Source organism: Charadrius vociferus, unplaced genomic scaffold (genome assembly GCF_000708025.1).
Source record: "Charadrius vociferus isolate BGI_N301 unplaced genomic scaffold, ASM70802v2 scaffold418, whole genome shotgun sequence".
Taxonomy (NCBI): Eukaryota; Metazoa; Chordata; class Aves; order Charadriiformes; family Charadriidae; genus Charadrius; species Charadrius vociferus.
Window position 1 is genome coordinate 231,340 of NW_009649614.1, and position 6,612 is coordinate 237,951.

Consider the following 6,612-nt stretch of genomic DNA (forward strand, 5'->3'; position numbering starts at 1 on the left):
ACTCTGCTTTGGTGAGACCTCACCTGGAGTACTGCGTCCAGCTTTGGAGCCCTCAGCGCAGGAAAGACATGGACCTGTTGGAGAGGGTCCAGAGGAAGGCCATGAACACGATCAGAGGGCTGGAGCACCTCTCCTATGACGACAGGCTGAGAGAGTTGGGGTTGTTCAGCCTGGAGAAGAGAAGGTTCCAAGGAGACCTTATTGTGGCCTTTCAGTACTTAAACGGGGCTTATAAGAATGAGGGACTTTTGTCCTGTCACTACAGGCCCTGGTCAAAGTTTTAAATCTGAAAGAGGGCAGATTTAGACCGGACACAAGGAAGACATTTTTTACAATGAGGGTGGTGAGACATTGGAACAGGCTGCCCAGGGAACTTGTGGATGCCCCATTCCTGGAAGTATTCATGGTCAAGTTGAACATGGCTTTGAGCAACCTGTCCTAGTGGAAGGTGGCCCTGCCCATGGCAGGGGCGTGGACTTAGGTGATCTTTAATAGGTGCCTTGTGACCCAGATGATTCTGTGATTCTACAATTCGATGATCTGTATCTTTTTCATACCTACATGGGTTTCAGCTGCAAAATGTAGAAGCTGACATGTGCAACTAGCATGTAAAAAGAGCTTTCGTACCTGTTAGCATTGAAAAGTGCCCTGTGTCATTCTTCAGAGCTTGCCTAGTAATAAACAATTCTTCTTGGGCTAAAAAACAAACCTCAAACACTTTTTGTCCCATGTTAACTGTCAGTGAATGTAATATGGCTATAAAAATGCAGAATTGCTTGTGGAGCACTGAGTGTAGTACTAAATGCTGGGATCTTACTTGTTTTGGGGTAGTTGTTGGAGTGGAACATTACAGAAGTTTAGAAAATCTGTCAGTTATCTGGTAAATCAGCAGAGAACACAGAAGTTGGAGGGAAAGAACCAGAGAAGAGACTAAGGAGGTGACAAAGCAAAATACCTGTAGATCTAAAAATAGACGACTTTTAACTGAGTCTTTTTTTAAGCACAACAGTAGCCCTAAACAATTTCCAAAGCAAAATATGTTTGAAGGGAGCAATTCACTGGGAGGCAGGAGAGGAAAGTGGGACAAAAGTCTTTATCAATAAAGGTACTATGAATCTGTAAGGCTCTTACAGTTAGCAATGACTTCTGAAAACTAATACCAGGAAGATGCTAGCAGTGGAATAAGACTTTTCTAAGAAATTAGACATTGTAGCTAATAGTCCATAATTACTCAAATTTCATAATAATACTGCAGGTCTTTTTGGAGCTTCACTGATTTGTTTGTCCTACCTTTTCTTTTGAATTTTGTTGATTTTTTTTTGGTTTGGTTTTTTTTTTGTTGTTGTTTGTTTTTTTTGTTCTGGCCAGCTCTTTGAAAATAATTCCAAATACATCCTTGGAATGGGACCAACATGACTTTTTCAGAAATGTGAACCCTGTGACAGCACATAACTGCAGCATCTTATCCTAACAGATAAAACACTACTGGGTGGAACAAAGGAATCTTGTTAGTAGTCTGATTGAAACTAAAACTCCTTTGCTAGTAAAACCCCTCTTGCTAGTATCTTGTTACTAGTCTGATTCAAACTAAAACCTCTTTATTTGGGGAGGTGATGTTTTTTCATTATCTGCTGCCCTGCAGGAAATATTTACCAGAACAAGACTAAGACTTTTTACTAAAAAATCAGTGGTGCCTATAACTTTAAGATGTGACTTCTTTTCCAACATGTTTGTATTTGTAAGCAATTTTGAATTGGGAAATACAGAACATACATATTTTCCCAAAATCTAATCAGTCTGTTTCAAGGTGTCATTAAATTGCTAAATTATAGTTAGAGAGAAAAATTCAAAGTTCTATTGCCTCAGCTGTCTAGAAGCCAAAATCCAAAAGATTGGCTACCTGCTATTGTATGAATCTGTCTTCCTCTATGTTTTAATTTGCTCATCTGTCCCTGTTTGATATAGGGGTGTTTTGTTTTGCTGATGTGATGATTTTTACTTTCGGGTCGTTCAGTAAAAGTTCCCCCCTTTCCCCAAACACTGTGGAACTCAGGTATGCTCTTTCTTGTGCTATTGAGTTTGACATAAATAAAAATTAGTTTGTATAATGCTTGCTGATTAACAATAGAAGGAATTCTATCAAAATGAAACAGAAGTTGTATTATAAGTGCATATTCCTGTCTTCTTAAAAAGCTCATTCTGGTTTTATGTGCTAAAGAAATAGACACACATTTCTAATTTGAGCAACACCAAATACAGTTCTCACTATTCAACACAACTCCTTTCCCTGTTCACCACTTGGTATATTAGCCTGTCCAGTATACATTACACAGAAATTCTTCCATTATATTGCTCTTACTCATAGGTTTTTGTATCAGTCTTGGAAAAAAAATAATTATATTTTCTCGTATCTAATTCCTTTTACATTTGTAGTAACTGAATGTTCACCAAGACAAAGCTTTTTTTATAGCTGTTGCAGCCTGTTTTGGGAGGGATACGCCCAGTATGCTTTCTACTGAAAATTCAGCAATTGTCTTGGTATTGCTTTGCCACGAGTCATTTTAGACTGTGAGCATGTACAATTTGGTGAGAGCCAGTTTCGTCATTCTTCTGATTTCCTGTACAAATCTTCAACAGTATGCTGTATCTGTCCTAGTTGCTTTGAAATAAGCTGTAAATTGTGTAGGTAGCAACACAATAACACACACACACCCCTTTTTTTTTTTTAAAAAAAAAGGTTAATTAAAAAAAATAGAAATAAAAACCATCAGAATCTCATAGACAAAGGTGAAGTGAGAAAGCCAGAATAAAGAGAAAGGAGAGAAAAAGGCTAACATTTACTGAACATTAGAAAGAGTTTAGACTGCATAGCTTCTGTACTACCTTTAAAGTAGGTGGTTAACGCAATACTACAGATACAAGTTTCCCATGCTAAAATTAGGAACACTAATGAATTTGGGGAAAAAATTCTGAAGCGAGGGGAACTGAGGTGTCTTTGCCCAAAGAAACAAAAAGCTCTACAGAACAAAGGTGAGGGAAAGCAAGAGGCTGTTGGAAAGACCAAAGGACAGGGTACATGCAGAGTGGAGCTGGAGGATTGGAACAATTGGTGGGATGGATATGACTAAATACAACTACAAAACTTTAAATATTATTTTTGTGAATCAAACCAACAAAAATAAGTAGGGATAGGGCTTAGGTAGTAGAGTATAATTGGAAAATACCTTTTAACAGATCAGGATAACAGAAGAGATGACTTTTTTTTCTAAATTTCCGAGTGTGTGATTCTAGCTAAGAACTAGCATTCAGAAGCTCAGGGCTCTATTCCTGTCTAACACTACATTTATGAAGATTTTTATTGTCTTCCAAAGAGTAAAGCAAAGCCCACTGACAGTGAAACAACAGCATTTCATCTGTTAGAATTACTGATGAGCTGACAAGGATGTTACCCCCTGGTTCAGATCTAACAAGGTGATGTGCTTGTGGTTTGCTATACAAAAGGCAGAGGATCCACACTGCGAGCCCCGTATCAAACAGCAGAAGGTAATTGCTGTCTATCCACTTACACTTCAGAATGCATCTTTTTTAATTTAACCCCTTTAACCATGTCTAAAACACAAGTCCTAACCCTTGTTCTGGGAAATCAGGAATGGGGAACGATATATAGAGTATCTTTTTAAGGTCATAGGAACATAGAAGTCTATATTCTTCCCTTACACGTTAAGAATAAATCACTGGTGTTTGTGTTATGTCTTGGTTTTAATATTCAGAAATATAAGGCATGTTAGTCATAGTTTATCACAAAACTTTGGAGATCTTGCATATAAGTTTTACCGTGATTAGATCACCTGAGACCTTGTCTAAACTCAAAATTGCGTCACTAACTTCAGGTAAAACATTAAACTGAGTATAGCCAAACTGTTTCAAAAACTTTTACTGATACTCTTAATTTGGTTCAACTCGACTTGAGCCAGTATTTTAATTTTGATGCCAAATACTGTCTGGTCACTGCAGGTTCATTTTCAGTTTGTTTGTTTGTTTGTTTGAAGCCAATTTAGGTCACTTTGCATTGGTTTAAATCAACTACCTGTGGAAAAAATACCAAATTGAAGATGTCTAGATGGAGTTGGGAATTAAGCCGAACTTCTGCAGTAAATACCATCACCGTGGGTGAGGAAAACGGAGCAGCATAAAAATTAAGCTGCTCTATAGTAAATATTCAGAATTATATTCTTTAAGATCAGAAACTGATGAAGAAAAGTTGCACAGATGGTTATAGAAAGGGGAAATAAAAGCACAGGTGGAAGGAAATGGGAAAGAAAAGAAAAAGCAGGAGGAAAGAAAGAAGTGTTAAGAACCCCATCAGCCTGAGGAGGATTAAGAACTCAAAATTCTTTGCTGTATCATTTTCATTTTCCATGCACTGTGTGTAAGCTGTGTTCTCAAATATCTGACTGTGAACACGCACGCATATTGTCCTGGTTTAGGGTATTTTCCATCTGGACACTTCCAGTACTGGCTAACGAGCTCCCATATCCCTGTTTTCTTTACCAAAATTAAGATGAAGAAACAAGCATTCTTTGCTAAAATTTTGTCTTTGCTTAATTAAGAATTTTTGATAGCTTCCAAGTTATTTTCTATTAATTTTTAGTATCCTTGTCTCTTCTAACACATATACATCAGTAAATAACACTAATGTTTACTCCTCTAACTTGCAAATCTCTGCTAACCATAACCAGGTAGCCATTGTGCTACTCAAGTACAAACTCTACTCAAGTAATGATACCGTCAGCATGAGCTATGTCTATAAACTCAGAAAAGCCTGGCATGAGGAACATCTCCTTGCACTTTGATCTGATTGATTTCTGCTTGAAATCACTGCTTGATTGCAGTGCAAAATGTTACTTCATAGTGTCCCTCACTGCCAGTCGACAGGACAATGTAGCACTGGCATGTGTCCAAGTGTTCTGCTGCAGCAGAATCCAACCCCTTGTAGGGTCACAACTAATGTGGAAAAGGAACAAGCGTGACCAAGGAAAGGCTCAGTGGTTAAATATGCCTGAAATCATTTTTATCTGCAACTAGCCAAAGCTCTGGGACAGGCAAAACCTGGAATTGCCTTCAGCCAGTCTTTGGTATTCCTATTTTAAAACCTTTTAGCAGGTCTTAAATTCCTCTAATAACAATTTTAAGAGGGTATTACACTGTTTTTAGTATCAGCTGAACTGATTTACATAGAGTTCCTGAGAGATTACCCCAACAACAGACCAAGATGGCAAACCACCTGGTAAGTCAGGCTACTGTGGGAAACACCATTTTGTATTTAAGGATAATGAAGAAAGGGCATTTCAGTCTAGAATTCAAAGCCGCACATACATTTTACACCAAAGCAGGAATAGGCATCTTGAATTTCCTGAGAGACCAGAAAACCACTCATATTCTGGGAAAATGCCTAATTTGATGATACTGTGTTTAATTGGTGATTAAGTTGGCTGCTGTTAACAATTGGTGTTCCCCAGGGCTCAGTACTGGGGTCAGTTCTGTTTAATATCTTTATCAACAACCTGGACAAGGGGATCAAGTGCACCCTCAGTAAATTTGGAGATGACACTAAGCTGGGTAGGAGTGTTGATCTGTTTGAGGGTAGGAAGGCCTTACAGAGGGATCTGGACAGGCTGCATCGATGGGCCAAGGCTCATGAGGTTCAACAAGGATAAATGCCGGGTCCTGCACTTGGGTGACAACAACCCCATGCAGTGCTACAGGCTTGGGGAAGAGTGGCTGGAAAACCACCTGGTGGAAAAGGACCTGGGGGTGTTGGTCAACAGCCACCTGTGTATGTGCCAGCAGTGTGCCCAGGTGCCCAAGCAGGCCAATGGCATCCTGGCTTGCATCAGGAATAGTGTGGCCAGAAGGACTAGGGAAGTGATTGTCTCCCTGTACTCGGCACTGGTGAGGCCACACCTCGAGTACTGTGTTCAGTTTTGGACCTCTCACTCCAAGAAAGACATTGAGGTGCTGGAGCACCTCAGAGAAGGGCAATGAAGCTGGTGAGGGGTCTGGAGGACAAGGCTTGTGAGGAGCGGCTGAGGGAAATGCGGTTGTTTAGTTTGGAGAAAAGGCGGCTGAGGGGAGACCTTATGGCTCTCTACAGCGACCTGAAAGGAGGGTGTAGCGAGGTGGTGTTGGTCTCTTGTATGTAACAAGTGATGGGACAAGAGGAAATGGCCTCAAGTTGCTTGAGGGGAGGTTCAGATTGGATATTAGGAAAAATTTCGTCACAGAAGGGTTATTAAATATTGGAACAGGCTGTCCAAGGAAGTGGCCGAGTCGCCATCCCTGGAGCTATTTAAAAGACAGGTGGGGACGGTGCTGAGGGACATGGTTTAGTGGTGGTTTTGGCAGTGTTAGGTTAATGGTTGGACTCGATGATCTTCAAGGTCCCTTCCAACCAAAACGATTCTACGATCCCAAGCTGTTTTCTGGTCCAAGCTGGAGGCAAACGACAGTCCCGCCTACGGAATATTTCCCTACCGATACCACTTTTAAAACAGTACGTGCAGTAAGAGCTGTACCGAGACAGCTTTTTTTTTTTCTTTCTTTTTTGCCATT